We start from the raw sequence: 17310 nt of genomic DNA, 5'->3' as shown, positions 1-17310 counted from the left end.
ATAAAATTTTGAAATGTAAAAATATTCTTAAAGGCAATCACAGAAACCGAAAGCAAATTGGATTAGCATTGGGTTATTGGATTGGACTGCATTCAGCAAATATGCACTAACAAGGAACTTGCAAATCAAGTTGAATTATTTATACAATCAGTTTTGTAATATTTGTAAAACATTTTGTCAATTTCACAGTGGTTTTAGAGCTATGTACATTAGCGAAAATAAAGATTTGGGCACTGACTGGGAACTCGCAAATCAAGTTGAATATTTTATACAATCAGTTTTTTTATTTCTAGAATATTTTGTCTCTTTTGCAGTTGCTGTAGAGATCTATACATTATTGAGAAGGAAAATTTAGGAAAAATATCTTTGTAAAGAGGCCAAGAAATTTAAGAAAAATTCGTTATAAATATTTTTTTTATTTTTTTATTTCCAATTAGCTGCACAATCAGTCTTCTCGATGAGCAGACCTAATGCGTTCTCCAGGGGTGGTATCCACTCTTTCAGGACCACCACAATGGGTGAGATACCGTTGGTCATGTTAATTTGGACGTCTAGTTTCTGTCACACTAGATGGCAGCACCGAGACTCTATTTGGATGCTAAAGTGCACTAGGCACTTAATTTTGCCGGAAATGCCAAGAGTCAATAAGGCACCCCAGGGATCTTTTACATGCCGCATAATCATATGACATGGCTGCTGAGGATTTTCTGCATCACGAATATCAAGTGTCTGGGACGGGGATTGAACCCGCAGACTTGGGCTCAGAAGGCCGACGACAAACCAGCTGCACCACCCAGCCACGCGTTATAAATAATACAGTAGGAAAAAAAATCGCGTTTTATATACGTATAATCTAATGAAATCGAGTTAGAGTTATAATTTAGTCAATTGTTTGTTTTTATAAAATGTAATTACAAAATGCGGAATTATGCAAGAACGCTTGAATTTACTTATTAAAGCAATATTTTTAATTTAAGTTTATAATTCAATCTTTAAAAATAAATATAAGTGTTAAAGTTTATGCTTAAGCAGAAATGTCTTACCAACAGTGCCAACAGTGCTTATTGTCTATGGAATTTTATCATTCCGTAGGCAAAAAGCACTGTTGGTCTAAAAAATTTCATTAGAGTTGAGGACAACTCTTTGTTGTCTTCAACTGTAGTTGTTGACTTAAAAGTTTAGAAAAACTTGCCAAAATGTTCAAGGTAAAAGTTGTAATTTTGGTAATTGATGACTTAATAATTACTTCGTAATAGACAAAATTATTTGTATATATGATTTCAGAACTTCAGATCTGTCTGTTAAAAATTAACTTAACTGGCAAATTACACTTTTAGCATCGTTCTAGCAAGAAAGATCATAAAGTGCTTAGAAAAACAATTTACAGAAATAATAAAAAGAAGAGAGTGAACGAGCGGAAAAAATAAATAAATTTGAAAGTAATAATTTTATTCAAAAATTTCACTAAGAAAACCTTTTGAAAGGTAATTTAGAATTTCATTTGCATAAACACAAAATTAAATTGTTTCTTCAAAAATATTTATCTCATCCCAAAAAAGGCTTTTTTTAAGATCGCTTGATGGAATATGTATTATTATATTTTCGCTTAAAAGCTCATTTATATCATTATAGTATAAGTATTTGAACTTTTAATCATTATCGAAAGAAATAAAAATGTTAGCATTAGGGAAGATCAATTTAGAAATACTACATCAATATAAATGTTTTTCAAACTGTTCAGCGCCTTCTTTTTTTCTTTACATTATTTACTTTTTGTTCCATGCTTACACTTTAATGCGGTGCCATTTAGGAAAAGCTCTTAATGGATTTAAAAGAACTCAATTTTAATTTTCCATTATCTATCGCCCTTTAAAAGCATTCATTTTTTACCCTCATATTTCAAATAATGTAGAAGGAAACAGTTTTATTTTTGCCAAACAGTTCATAGCCTTTTAAGTAAATAGACAGTTTCGATAATAGTTATATTTTACATTCCTATTCATCAATAACATTTTTAAATTACTATTTTGACGTATTTCTACAATATCCAACTAGACATAAAATATTATTTATGCATTTTTGAACGAATGCTATAATATGATGTATAAAAGTTAAGCAGATACTTAAAATTTGAATTACTTTATACAATATGAAGAAAAAAGACTAGGCATATCACTTAAAATGTTTCAAGTTAAAAATGAACTAAAAAAATGAGCTAAAGATTGATTAATATCAAAAATATGTTTTTATCCCCATTTGGATATGAAATCGTTACTAAATATATTTTTCGACAAGAATAATGAAATTATAAAGTTTAACAAATGATGCAATTTATATTACAATTTACGGTAAGGTAAAATGCTTGCGTAGTGTCTAAAATAAAATAATTATTCATTACTATAATTAAGAATTTTTTATTTCCTCGCAATAATTAAGAATTTTCAAGGAGAACGATTACCGGAAATTATAGTTTCCTTTTTTTTTAATGGCAGGCACTTGGGGTTTGTCCCATCGGCCTCAGAAATGCCAGAACAGCTACTCTCTTCTCGTTACCCAGTGGGCACCTGTGGTTAAACCACGGCGGTGTAGCAGCGTCGCCCACGTCACACAACCACAAACCCGTTTATAGAGCGGGTCACATTCACACAATCGCAGACAAAGAAGATCGAACACACAGAAAGAGAAAGAAACAACTATGCCCTGAGCAGGATTCGAGCCCGCGAACATCGGCTCCGCAGTCAGGCACGCTAACCACTCGGCTACCTGGCCGGCAATTATAGTTTCCTAAATTATTATAAAAAATTCATTCACATTTAGTAAAACATTGAAATCAGAAAAGTAAGCTTAGCTAAATAAATGAGTTTTATGCCATGTTCTACAGTATCATGACAAAGTTGCGGAATTATGCCACATTTAGCAAATTTTACCACATATTATAAAACCATATTTCAACTATAATTTTACAAATATCATTACAAACACACTTCAGTAAAAATTACCGTGCTTTTGGTGTTCAAATAAAGAACACTTTCACCATATTCTTTTAGTTTTGACTATTTTTTTCTCGGTGTATTTATCTTAGAAATAGAGCTATCAAACATACTCTTTAATTTTAAATTGTTCCGCGAAAAAAAACTTTTTAATGTTAAAATAAATAGAAAAAAAAAGCTTTTTTTTCCTTACTTTTTATTGCAAAAGCTACGTATGAATATCAAAATCTGAACTTTTTTTTAATATGGACAATCTGAATTCTCTTTCTATAAAATAAATTTAAAAGAAAAAAAGCATTAAGTTGTTAAAAAATTATGAAATTCAGTAAAGTTGAAAAATTAAATATAATTATTCAAACTAAGTTATTAAAATCAAGGTTTTTTTTTTCTTATTGATAAATAGTTGTTTCGTTTTCCTTTATTAAAGGAGGGTAGGAATTAAAGCAAACAAAATGAGTGACATTTAAATAACTAAAACGATAAAGTTGGTTAGTTTCTATTTAATTTGATCTACATATTATAATAAGCTTTTATATTTTTGTGCATTTTTATAATTTCAAAGAAGTTGTCAAATTAAGTACTAACTTTCCCCTATCACAATATGCTTTTTTTATAATTTCCTAATACGATTTTAAGAAAATTATTCTAATCATATTATCAACTAGTCAGCAACTGTAGGTTTATTTAATATAATAAAGCGTTATTTGCAAATTAGTTTCAATTTGATTTTTTTTTTCAATTTAACTATTAAATTAACTAACAACATTGCTGTTAAATCAAATAAATGTATAAATTAATTTCCTCATGCATAATAAAATTAATGTAAAGTTTATAAATAAAATTTAAAACTTTTATAAAATTGTTACTTAAATTTTGTATATTGCATTATATAATTAATTAGGTTTTATATTTACTGTTGGATGTTTACATTTCATTTTCAAAACTACATTTGTTTTGTATACACAGATTATAATATAAGGCTCTATATCCCAATGAAATATTCTCTCTTTTATTGTAAAAAGTTTAATAGTTAACAAACTATCAGTCTATTTCTAAGCAAATAGCTATTTTCATTTAATAAAATCAGCCAAACGTTAATTTAGTTTTCTTTAAAAACAAACATATTTATCATTAATGTAAACTAAAACATAAATTAATTAAAAAAATTTTGATGCATATTGCTACATAAGTTTGAAGATAAATGAGGTGCATTTCATGCGTTATCAAATAATTTTCTATTTTTGCACAAGTTTAGTTACTTTATTGACAGGTAACATTTTATTTCAATATATGGAAAGAAAACTTCAAATTATCCCACTTAAAAGTTGTGTTTAACTGCTGAGATAAAATTTCCCCCGCAATACACATCATTGTAGACAGGATCTTTTTGTTTGCCTTTCAGAAATAGCGTTCACAAAAGAGTGGAAAAAAATAGTATTTTTTAATACTTTAAATAATTTCTTTTCTACAAAGAAATATTGATTTTTCAAAATATCGGGTTGGAGGGAAAGTTCTGTCGTATTTTAAAGAAAATATTTGAATTCATTTATAAAAATATGCGTTTAATTTATAAAAATAATTTTAAATGCTTCGTTATTTGTTACAACCTGTTGCTATCTTTCATGTAACCTGTGAATTCCTGTTTTGTAGAAGTTCTCGTCCTTAGAATTGAAATAGTCAGCAACTGCCTTAGAAACACTTACAAAAGACTTGAATTTTTTACCCGTTAGATAATTTTGCAGAGATCTGAACAGAATACAATCTGATGGTGTAATGTCAGGTGAATACGGTGGGTGACTAAGGATTTCCCATCCTAACGCATTCAGTTTTTGAAGGGTCACAATTGCAGTATGCGGGCGAGCATTATCGTGGTGGAACACTATTCCTTTTCTGGACGCTAATGTTGGCCTTTTTTCTTTGATAGCTGCTTTTAATTTATCTAGCTGATTGCAGTACAGAACCGCGTTGATGGTTTTTCCCTGTTTCTGCAACTCGTAGTACACTGGACCTTTCCTGTCCCACCACAAACAAATCAGTACTTTTCGCTGTTTGATACTTGGTTTTGGAACTGTTGCTGACGATGTTCCTGGTTTGCAGTAGGATTTTTTTCTCTTAATATTCTCGTAAAGATTCCACTTTTCATCTCCAGCAACCAGCCGGTCCAAAAACGGCTCCACATTGTCTCTAATCAGATGTGATGAACACATTCTTACACGATCAGATAAATTCCTTTCCGTTATTTCATGTGGAACCCAAACACTTTGCTTTAACACAAACCCAAGAAATTTAATGTGATCTCCAACAGTTGTATGATGAATGCCAAACTCTTCTGCAATATGTCGACTTGTTAAATGTGGATTATTTTCCAACATGGATTGCAAAACATCACTATTGATTGACGACAGAACTTTCCCTCCAACCCAATAATTTTATCTGCCACACTTTTGTACTTTCGTTAAAGTTTGAAAGTAAGTGGAGAGTTTGCCATAAACTGAAATAAACATAAGATTTGAAAGTTTGTAATAAAAGACTAGTTTCTTATTGCATTTTTAGCGTTAAACGTACTTTTAAATTTAATTTGTAAAAAAAAAAATTAAAAGAAAATAAATAAGAAAAAAACTAGAAGAATTTAAGTTAATAAAAAAATAGATGTCTTTTTCTTTTCGATGAGACTTGCGTTGTTGGAAAAATAATTAGACCGCTCATTTGTTTGAGAACTCAGTTGCCGTTACTCAGATAACTCAAATACCTGATTCCATTTCTGCAACTCATTAACATGACAGGAACATTTATTGGGCAACTTCACCATCTCTTTCATGTATAAACAAAGAATATAATATTCGTTGCAAATTATACTCGTATTATCAAATATATATATATATATATATATATATATATATATATATATATATATATATATNAACACGAAGGAAGTTAAGACAATAAGTTTCATTTATTACGCTTAAGCTGCAAGTAAACAGAACTCATTAGATAAGTTCAAAATGTAGAATAAAACAAAAACAAAATATAGACATATGAGAAAAAATTATAGACATATGAAAAAAAAGGGGGGGGATAATAAGTAAAAAAATAACAGACAACAGTTGAAAAAAAAAGAGGATGAAATTTTATTTAAAAAACCGGAAAAAAAAAAGATGTAATCTTTTCATCAGCCCACACGATTATATCCGCAAAACTGAATAACTGATCATATCTTTTTTAAAGATATATCCAAGATTATATTTTTTCCGGTTTTTTAAATAAAATTTCATCCTTTTTTTTTTTAAACTGTTGTTTGTTTTTTTTTTTCTTATTATTCCCCCCCCCCTTTTTCTTTCTTCATATGTCTATAATTTTTCTTTGTTTTTTTCTACATTTTGAACTTAGGTAGATTTTTTTGGACAAATGATCAGAGATACCCAAAATAATAAGCCTACAAATCACATCATCCTTTTCATTGCACTGTATTTTATTCTACTACATTATATTGCATTTCATTGCACTGTATTGTATTCTATTGCAATATATTGCATTGCATTGTGTTATGTAATAATATTGTATTGCATATAAAATAAGTAACAGCAGATTATTATAGTTTTGAAACATACTTGAACATACTTGTAGTTAGTAGCCCCAAGGATTATTTTTTTATACAAAAATTGAAAAATTATGATCTACTAGACTAAAAAGTGTGGAACCACTGAGTTAAGGTAATAATTGTTTTTTTCATTCATATGAGTTATCGAACAAGAGAACCTTTATTAAAAATGAATTGTTTGACAATTGGATTCTCAGGAAAAACGTCGGCTGGTAGTCGGAACAAACCTAATGTCGGAAAGCATATACCAGACCCAATTAGTCATCGCTTAGAAAATGATGAAATTGCGTACAAGCTGGAGGAGAATCTTTTATCCTAAAGGGGTGTTATTTTATTTTTATAACAGTCGTTAAACAGTTGACCCAATTTTAGGTTTACGACTAATACTGTTCAATTCCAGAACTGTAAATTTGAACCCAATACTTGACTCATGGATCAAGTATTGGGATAAATTTTGCCATCGTGGAAGAATTTTTGAGGAAACTAACTCGATTTTAAGTTACATGGCGAGAAAAACCACAAAAACCTCCCACGGTTAGCACAATCGTAAGGGGACTCTCACCCATGATCCGTCTACCACTGACGGCATTTTACTTCGACTCTGTGGTTGGTACGAGTCGGATGCCGAATTCGTATTGACCAGCCATCGCTGGGATTTGAACCAGGTTCACCTCTTTGAAAAAAAAACGCTCTTATCCCCTGAGCCACTGCAAATTAATCGGGCCTGCACACTGGTGCGACCACTTACATGAAGCAGCATGTTTACTCTTTAGACGTTTGGATAGTCACTTTTTCAATCATCATCTTCATGACGAGTACACAGTTATAAGACCAATTTTTTAAGAAGAATTTAACATATTTCATCTAGCTAGAGGAATATAACAGTCGTTTTTATTAAAAACCATCATACACCTAAATAAATATCGATTGGCATGAAAACTGACATGACTTAAAAATCTGAAAAGCATATGGGAACAGCGTTTAAAAACTCAGAATCGCAATTTTGGTACATTAGTTCGATTCATTTCGCAGTGAATCGTTTAAACTGGATAAAGAGTGCATGACAAAGGCATATTAAAAAAATATTGTGCTTATACCAAAATTTCAGTGTTTTTCAACACTAAAAATGAGTACTTTTCTCCAAAATAGTGAAGAATCAAAAACGTTCTTTTCCACTAAATTGTGTAAAGTACTTGCCCCCTTTTTGACATCCTGTAAAATTGTAATTTATAATTACCTTAAGAAATAATACGCATTAGAGTCAGCAAAGTTATTTTGATAAAGCTTTAGTTTGAAAGGCATCTATATACTAATTCTTAAAGTATCAGTTTATAGACAGTGCGAATCTTTTTCATTTTATATAACTATCTTCCTTTTATCCTTTTCTTCTATCTAATTCTTTTCTTACCTTCCTTTTATATATTTCAAAACTAAAAACATACATTGCTCTTTGAAACAATTAACTTCTGTTTCGATAAAATATTCATTGTTAATCAGCGTGCGAGACATTTAATTTTCACCACCTCCGACTCAATAGTAAGCAATCTACTGTTATCATTCAAACGTACTCCAAAATTGGCGAAAGTTATTCATGAATGGAGTAAATGCATCTGAGCTTGGTATTAACTTGATATTGAGCTTGATAACGCACGATTTGGTATTAACTTTTAAAAAAATACTCATTTACATAATTTTTAAACACCAAATATGGAAAGGTATTGCACTACAGTTTAAACAATGTAGTAGTATTTTTCATAAAAGAATACTGATGGCAATCAAGCGCAGATTCAGAATTTTACACATAAAATGCTGTTTTTTCAGTAGGACTATTATGTCTATGTTCGGTTAGCTAATCATTTATGTGAAAAGGTTTTACATTTTAGAAAGTATTCTAACCCAGAAAATGTCTTTCTTATTTTTTTATTCCTTATTAAGTGACAGAATCAAAATTTTAAATATTTATTTTCATTTATTTTTGCATTAAATAAGTGGCAATAATACCTTTAAAATTGGTCTTTAAATCTGAATATACAGTGGTTAAAAGCTTCTCCTGAAAATTAACGTTACTTATTATATAAGTAACTTCGCAAAACTCGGACTTCACAAGTTCATAACGTTGAAATATTGAAATGCTCGTTAACGGAGGATTACTGATGTGATAACAAAAGAAAATGCATTTCAGCTCGTACTATATTCCGAACTTAATGATGGTGATGACTAAACGAGAGTTAATTCTAGCGCCAACTATTAGAAATTCAAATCAGCAGAACTATTAGTTAATGCTTAAAGTTTAAACATATGCAGAATAATAACAGCTAACTATTCGCCATTTTTATTGAATTATTTAAAATTATTATTTCGAAGCTCTCCTCTGCTAAGAAGTATCAGTTTTTCTTAAAATAATTAAGTATTATTAGTAATTTTGTTAAATTTGTTGGAAAATTCTTTTACTTTAGGAAAGATAATGTCTTTTATATAAAATAAATTACTATACATTCAAAATAACTGGCATTTCATTTGAAAATATTCTCAACAGGATTCACAATAAAAACAACAAGCAGACTAAAATTAAATTTAAATATCAAAAATGGCACAAAAGTTTCAAAAACACTAAACTTTAAATAAAATTTATTTTCTAACCTGTTTTGATTTCGAAAACGTATATACCTCCTCTCTAATTTATAAAATTCTTAATGACTTGCTTAAGCCTCATAGCCTAATTAATCTTGATGATATAATTGACGGAGAAAGCTGAAAGTTTCTCGTTCATATTAATCTAAATAATTATCCTATTCTATTTAATGACTGTCTTTTAGTGGTATCCTTATGGACAATAATTTTAGTGCTAATGTTTGCAATATTTTTCTTTTCTCCAAGAATATAGATTCGTTTACTCAGTTGATAATCTTTATCTACCAAAAAACCGCTTCTATATATATTCTACTCATACGATATACATACCTCTGGATTGCTATGCATTTTGGATCAACTTTAAAAGGGATAGTTTGTAGTATGCAATGGCGCTCAACATCATCCCACCAGCTATAGAAGTGGCGTGCGATACGGTAGAGTAGGTACAGCGTAGGTAGGATTGACACTTATATGCCAATGATTCTGTTTGGAATTGTGTCACCTTAAACGGGAATAAACTACAACTGAATAGAACCAAGTCGTCATCAATAATGAATCCAGATTTAATTGGGCCAGTGATGATCGTCGTGTACTAGCGTGGAGGCAACGGTTGAAAGCCTTACGCCTGCCAACGCAGTGAGACAGCGAACCGTTTCTGCATCTATCGTGATGGTCTGGGATGTCATCGCATGCAGCACACTATCATCCCTAATATTGATCCATGGTTCTACAACAGCCCAGAAGTACGGTTGTGACATGATGAGCCACATTTGCTGCCCCTCATTATAAGTCTTCCAGGACACATTTTCCAACATGCGATGCTCACCTACAAACAAGGGTGTCACACGATTGCCTCCGCCACATTACCTCCCCACCCTGGCTGGCTCGTTACTCAAGTTTGTCACCAAACGAGCATTTTTTAACTGGTTACTGAGCGAGTTGAACAGACTTTGAGTTTAGTCTATTTAGTGGTGTCTAAAAGCAACAGTGGAATTAGACGTCGCACCTGCTCTTTAAATCGTACCAACCTCAAATATATTGAGTATTTATGAGTAAGTTGAACATGCGAAAACCAAAACAATTAATTAATATATAATGAGAAGTGTGATATTAAAGCTTTGAATTCTTAAAAATACGGTAAAATATTGTAAGCCTTATGATAATAACCGTACAAAAATCATTACCAGAGTACTTTGGTAAATATAACCGAGCTTTTCAATGTTCTCATAGAAACCGAAATGTAGTAAAGTTTACCATATTCTGGTAGTTTGGACCATACCGATAGCGAATGTAAGCAAAAAAATATTAAAGTTTATTATGTAATTAATTAAATTTTAACTATGCAATATTAAAGAAGCTGCCTTATTTCTTTTTTTTCAATAACTCCATTAACATGTTCCAGTAAGCATATGCATTATTACTGGATATATATTGAATACTTTAATATAATTTAAAGAGCATGCATTTAAAGAAGCATCAGTTATTATCTCACATGATAGTGTGTTCTAAAGATATTATATTACATTTAAAAACACAAATGACCAGCTCGTTGATTTTTATTTATAGCATTAATGCTTCTGACAACCTATTACTACAAAACAAGCCACCTGACGCTTGAAATTACCACTGACTGATTTACGTCAAGATCATGGGCAAAACACTAATCTAACTAATGGTCAACAAGAAAAATATTCGCCGACACAGCTAAGAACTGGCAAAGTTCGGTAATGTTGGTGATAAACAACTAACCTTTATGTTTACTACCACTGTCAGTTCCTGCTGAGCTGAGTTTAGAGCAGAGTATCTTAGAGCAATGAAATTTTCATTGTCTATAAAGTTAAGCTTCGAAATACAATTTGCTATGATTGTCCTTCGAAGAAGAATTTTTTTGTTTGGAGATAATTTGAAGAGATGAAGAAAAATAAAATTAAACACATATTTTTTGGAGAATTCTTCTACCATAAAACTAGCTTGTAACAGAAAACTTTTCTGCTGAAACTTTACCACGGCACTTTGTTGCTGTGGGGGATAAGCAAACAATAAGTTTTCCGGTTCTTTCTTGTACAACTTTTTTTATTGTTAAACTCATTTCTCGTCTCTCACCTTAAATGTCTCACCGACAGAAATAAGTTTTTTTTCCTTTTTTAGACGGCGTATAAATCTCATGAAGCATATTAGTTGGGGGAAATAAAAACTAAGATTGAAAGAAACCTTACAAAGTATTCAAGAATATAAATAAAACAAAGAAATAGAAAAGAAATAGAAACAACTTTGTTTCAGTTTATCTTTTCTTCTTTAATTTAGTTCTTCATTTAATAGAATGCCCAAGAATAAGAAAATATTTCTTGCTAACAAAAATGAATTATATTCACAGAAAAATTCCGACGAAGGATGCAAATCGATAAAAGAATAATTGAATTGATAGTTAAGAAAGAAATCTCATCTAATCTTCTTTTACCTTTTGAAACAATATTTATTTTTAAAACCATCAACACTGTACAATGAGAGTCAAAGTGACGCAATAAATAAAATGATAAACTATAAATATCCTAAATATAACAATAGGATTTCAAAATGTCGACCTAACAACAAAAATTACATCAGATATGTATTTATAATGTCAATTTTATGTTAGAGTATTTCTCAAGTAACAGGAACATTTTTATTTTCATTCCACAGCTAGAAATAAGTCCTTGAATGTGCTCTGTGGAACTCATAGTGTTCCGAATTCACCTCGCGCTGCTGCGGTAGACATGTTTAGACTTTTGATCGGACATAATTGTCTATGTTCTCATTTATTTCGCCTTAAGCTGATTACTTCATCAGATTGTCTTTTATGTAATTCGGACAAGCCATGACTGCTGTACATTTGGACACGTGGTCTGCACTGAAAGACTTTGTATTGTTAAGAAGTACTGGAGAAATAGAAGCCTAATGACCTAGTAGTGAATGTCTGGCATTTGTTTAAGAATTATCTTCATTCTAAAACGTAGAAGTTTTATCATACAACAATTACAATTAACAATTTTCGAGTTATGGTTCTGGAAGGTCTCTTATACATAACAGAAAGGTATATAAAATTGTTCTATGATTTATTTACAAGAAATTAAACCAATCTACATAATATTATAATCTGTATAAGTCGCATTGAAAAAGTTCAATTTGCATCTTGCTGTTGACTACAAATATTTCCTATCACTCATATGTTATTTTGCTAGTCCTATGGGAGTTGTTTTTATCAATACGCTAAATGCGAAACACAATAAACGTTATTATCAAAATGAGAAAGTATCGTAGTAATTATATACGAAATTAATTAAGGGAAATAAGATAATATTTTTAATGGCTATGGTTTGGGCCCAATAAAGATACCTGAATAGGTAAAATAGGTCAGTTCCTCATAAATTGAATACGAAAATAAGTAAAAGAAAGGAAGAAATAGTTTAAAGAGGTAGAATTTAGACCTGGTATGGATACCTAAAGTCTGATATTTCTTCCATACTCAGAGATAGCTGCCATCTTGAATTTACTGAAAGTGAAAGAGAGTCAATAGTAGAAAAAACTCTATATTTACCAGCTAGTAAAGTGATTTATTGATTCTTACATCTCTTAAGATTAATCAAATGACTCATAAACCTTGCTGATAGAACTAATATTTCAGAAGTTATAAGGTATTTAGTAAGTATAAAGTATGATAAAATAAAATTTTTGCTTGCCGGGAACATCTATCCAGACAAACGAAATGTTATATTCTAGAGATTTGTCTACACTGAATCGAATGAAATTGATACAAAATCTATAGGTTTAATAGATCAAAAGTTATTAATGGTAGTTAAAAGTTATTATCTATCAAAAGTACAGTTTTACACTTTTACCTAATTTTCATTTGATATTATTATATGGAAAAGAGATATAATGGAAATTAAGCATGGTTATACGTAAATTCAGTTGAGATTAACGCTTAATAGATAAAAGGAATATTCTAAGTTATGAAAGTCTCAAGAATTAAAATCATAATTCTTCACTTTTATTTTGCTTCGTATAAAACGAAATTTTATTTCAATACTCTTTGTTCTATCGATTAAATTTAGATTTCATTAAATTCGCCGTTAGAAGAAGACAATATAATAAATATGTACACTTCGCCTTTCTTAATGTTATTAACTGTCTACCGTTCGTATTTTTTTCATGTTAAACTTCCTATATTCCTTAAAAATTTCGAATTATTACTCTGAATGATTTGATTTTGGTATCATTTGATTCACCGTAAAAAAATTATTTGAATTCTCTGAATAGTGGTGTTTAGGTTTTTATTTTTATATTTTTACTGTGACCGTGTTTCTCATGCTCTTTATTTAAGATAATGGTTAAAGTTGTCCTCGGAGGAGGAGGCAAACTTAATATTTTCATATTGGGCCCAAGCTATACATTTTAAAGCAACCTCCCACCAGTTTTTCCCTAATTAGTTCTTTAATGAGCTTCTGTTTTCAACATGAGAACTTACCAACATGGAAATTTTTAAAATTTATAATGACAATCAATTTCGTACTATTTTTAAAGCTGTAAAAAATGTCTTAAACTTATTTTTTCAATCAAGGATAAATAGGACATCTTACTTATTTAGAACTTAGAGGATGAACAGGACAGGGCAGACTTTGATACAAAAATTTCTATACTTTTTTAAATACTTTAAAAATTAATTTTTATCAGTATTTGAAAATTTAAATGAGATTATTAATGCAAATGTAATCCAAAATTTCAGAAACAAAGTTTTCTTAATTAAGACTTGCAAACCAAGTCATAATTTCAACTTTTGTAATGAAATAATAAAGACAAATAAAAATCAGAAATCAAACCAAAAGAACTTTAAAATAGCAATTTAAGCAAATAATTGTTTAGAAAGATCTTTAAGCGGTCACTGTTAACTTATTCTGCCCCTGAGACAAAACTGAAATCAAAATAATGAACAGTATACAAAAGTTCACAGTTTTTTTTACCACTGACACTTTAGTTATGGAGAGGTTGACTGCTAGTATTTGTTTTGGTGTCGAAATTGAATTATAACTTCGATAATAAAGCTTCTGCATTTTTTTTAAAAAAATACCTAATTGTAATGATGTCTAAATGTGAATTTTCAAATAATCTAAAAAAATAGTAATAATAGTCGGAAAGTTAGACCATTTAAAGGACTCGTTATTTCCCTATTGAGAAAACGATCTTCTTTCCATCAAGTATGGTACAATATTTAACTCATTTACATTTAAAGGATTAGTTTACAGTTTTTTTTCTTTACCACTGACACTTTAGCTATGGAGAGTTTGACTGCTAGTCTTTGTTTTGGTGTCTAAATTGAATTATACCTTCGATAATAAAGCTTCTGCATTTTTTTAAAAAAATACCTAATTGAAATGATGTCTAAATATCAATTTTCAAATAATCTAAAAAAAATAGTAATAATAGTTGGAAAGTTAGACCATTTAAAGGACTCGTTTTTACCCTATTGAGAAAACGATCTTCTTTCCATCAAGTATGATACAATAACTCATTAACATTTAAAGGGTTAGATTATGAACCGTAAAAAAATTAATTCTTTTACGAGAATTCGTTTTATAGTTTTTAAAATTAGTTGCGATATTTCTAAGTAAATAGAATATTCCTTATATTCCATTATTTTTGAAATACTTAAATTTTAAATGACAGGGCACGTCTGTTAATTTTATTAATTATATTAATGCAGAAATGCGTTGTGCATTAAAAATAACTTTTTTTCGAGCACATAATTCAAAAATATTTTTAAAACTGCCACTGGAGATAACGAATTAGTAATTTTAAATTCAAATTAAATCATTAATGAACTTAAAACAATTAAGGAACAAATTAGCTCTCCATTTTTTTATGAAGATTTATTCTTAACGATTTTTAAATCTGAATTTTAAAAATAAATTTGACTGACATTAAGTCCCAACTGGTAATTACTTTCTTTCACCGCATCCGCAGATGAATAAATTAGTATTTTTTCATGAAATTTTTTTTAGAAAGATTTGAAAATATTTAAATTATATCAAATAATATTTTGAAGTTGTTTTTTTTTTCTAAAATGCTCTTTGCTTCTTGTAGATGGAAGAGCAGTAAGTCACTATTAATTGCTAAAATACTTTATTTAAGCTAGTGTAAGTTGACGTTAACAAGATTAATGTTTTCCCACAACTTATTTCCATTAAATGTCAGGAAAAAATAGTTTTGCGTTAAGAGCTGTTTCGTTGAATTATTTATGTTTAAAAGCGCAGATTAATAGAAAACGGAGTAATTTTTTTAAATCATAAAAGCATTTTTAGCTAAATATATTTCAGTATTTTATTAATAAGAAGTAGCATTAATATTACCTTCATTTAAAATGCTGCTACGCTTAGATTATTCCATACGAATTACTTAATTTTAATAAAAACCTAAACATTTTAAAATAAAAGAGATGCTTATGTTTTAAAATCATATGTATCTCCTCCATCATGTAAATAACAAAATGAATACTCCATTAAAATTGTATATTGTAATCGTGATAGTTTAATGAAATATTTAAAAAAAATATTTGTAAGGTCCAATTTCGATATGAAACATAAAAGGTTAATTCCAATTTTACTTAAATATAGAGTTTTTAGATAGTCTATCTTTATTGTAGAATAATAACATACTGTAATAATAACAAAATTGAAAAAAATGTTTTTGTTTTAGATTGGCAAAACAGTTTTTAGTTTTAGCTTAGTGCAGAATAATAGGTAAAAGACGAAGTTAATACAGGATAAATAACTCTTTCTTTTAGCATGTTCATCTTAAAGTAAAAAGTTCTCGTATTTCCATCAGTTTTGTATTATTTATATCAGTTTCTTTCTATTTATGTCAGTTATTTCAAATCGACGGCCCTAGCTATTAAAACAACACATTTTACATCGATGCTTTAAAAAAAACGTGCTATGTTTGTAAGAGCTTTTTTTTTTAAAAAAAAGTATATATAAGCGTACACTCAAGTATTCTTGTGAAATAATTAACTCTCGCATTTATACATAGTCCAGTAACAACTTTCCTTTCAAAGAATCGATCCATATGAAAGTTTATTTAACGATTTCGCAAGAATATCTAATTTTAATCCTAATGGTGATATGATACAGATAAAAATGAAAATGATACATGCCTACCACATACTACGGCCAGAACGTTTTCTCGATATTAATAGATATTGAGCGCTATTCTATTATTAGGTATATTAAACATTTTTAACTAGATGGAAACCCATTCGTCATACGGGGGAAAATAAAAAGTAAATTATCAATAAATGAGTACTGAACAATACAACAAGATGATATCCGATACTGAGAGGCATGTACCTATATTAATAAATCTAAAATCAATTTCAATCTTTCTTTCTCGTATAACTATTTTTTTGCCCCTACTGGTGGCTATAGCTTAATAGATTAATAAAACATGTTTCTAGCATGTCATTCCATCAAAATAAAAATTCAGAATCATTTTTCATAATGCTCTTGCTAGAGACCATCTCTTGATTATCAAACTTTACTTTAACACAATCAAGCAATTTTCTCCTATTCTCATTCATTTCGGAGGGCCTTAAATACCCTCTTTCTACAGTCTCTATAGTAAAACTACAAACTATTTATGCAGTTTTATTAGTACCAAATATAATAAATACTTTGCAACTCTATTTGTATATTTGCACTTATTAAAAATGGACCCTTTACCATAATAGCAGTAATGAATATTGTCAAAACTATTTAAGCGTTAGGTACTTAGAAGCATGGCAATTTTTTACTTTTCTCCTACACCAATTAGTACCATATCTCAATTAATTTTAAATTTTATTTCATGATTTGATTTTAACACCAGTAAGTCCTTATTACATAAATTCTATGTATTTACCAAAAAGTATCATTGGCGCAAAAAGTAACTAAGTGAATTTTAATTTTCTCTTAAACGAAATAGTATCATTTCTACATTAATATTTCCTTTAAGTGCATAAGTATATTTTTATTTTAATTAGTATTTATTACAAAAGTTAATTAAGCATTATTGGCCTCAATA

At 29.3% G+C, this 17310-nt stretch overlaps 1 protein-coding gene across 3 annotated transcripts in view; it reads right to left on the bottom strand.

Annotated features, from left to right (window-relative positions):
- The window catches only part of LOC107446472 (allatostatin-A receptor), an 81299-nt gene that overhangs the window by 15659 nt on the left and 48330 nt on the right, over window positions 1–17310 (bottom strand). The gene's annotated exons all lie outside the window — the stretch shown is intronic.

This window comes from Parasteatoda tepidariorum, chromosome 4 (assembly GCF_043381705.1).
Source record: "Parasteatoda tepidariorum isolate YZ-2023 chromosome 4, CAS_Ptep_4.0, whole genome shotgun sequence".
NCBI lineage: Eukaryota > Metazoa > Arthropoda > Arachnida > Araneae > Theridiidae > Parasteatoda > Parasteatoda tepidariorum.
Note: the sequence above shows the minus strand (reverse complement) of the source record. Positions and strands in the feature narration are given on the sequence as shown.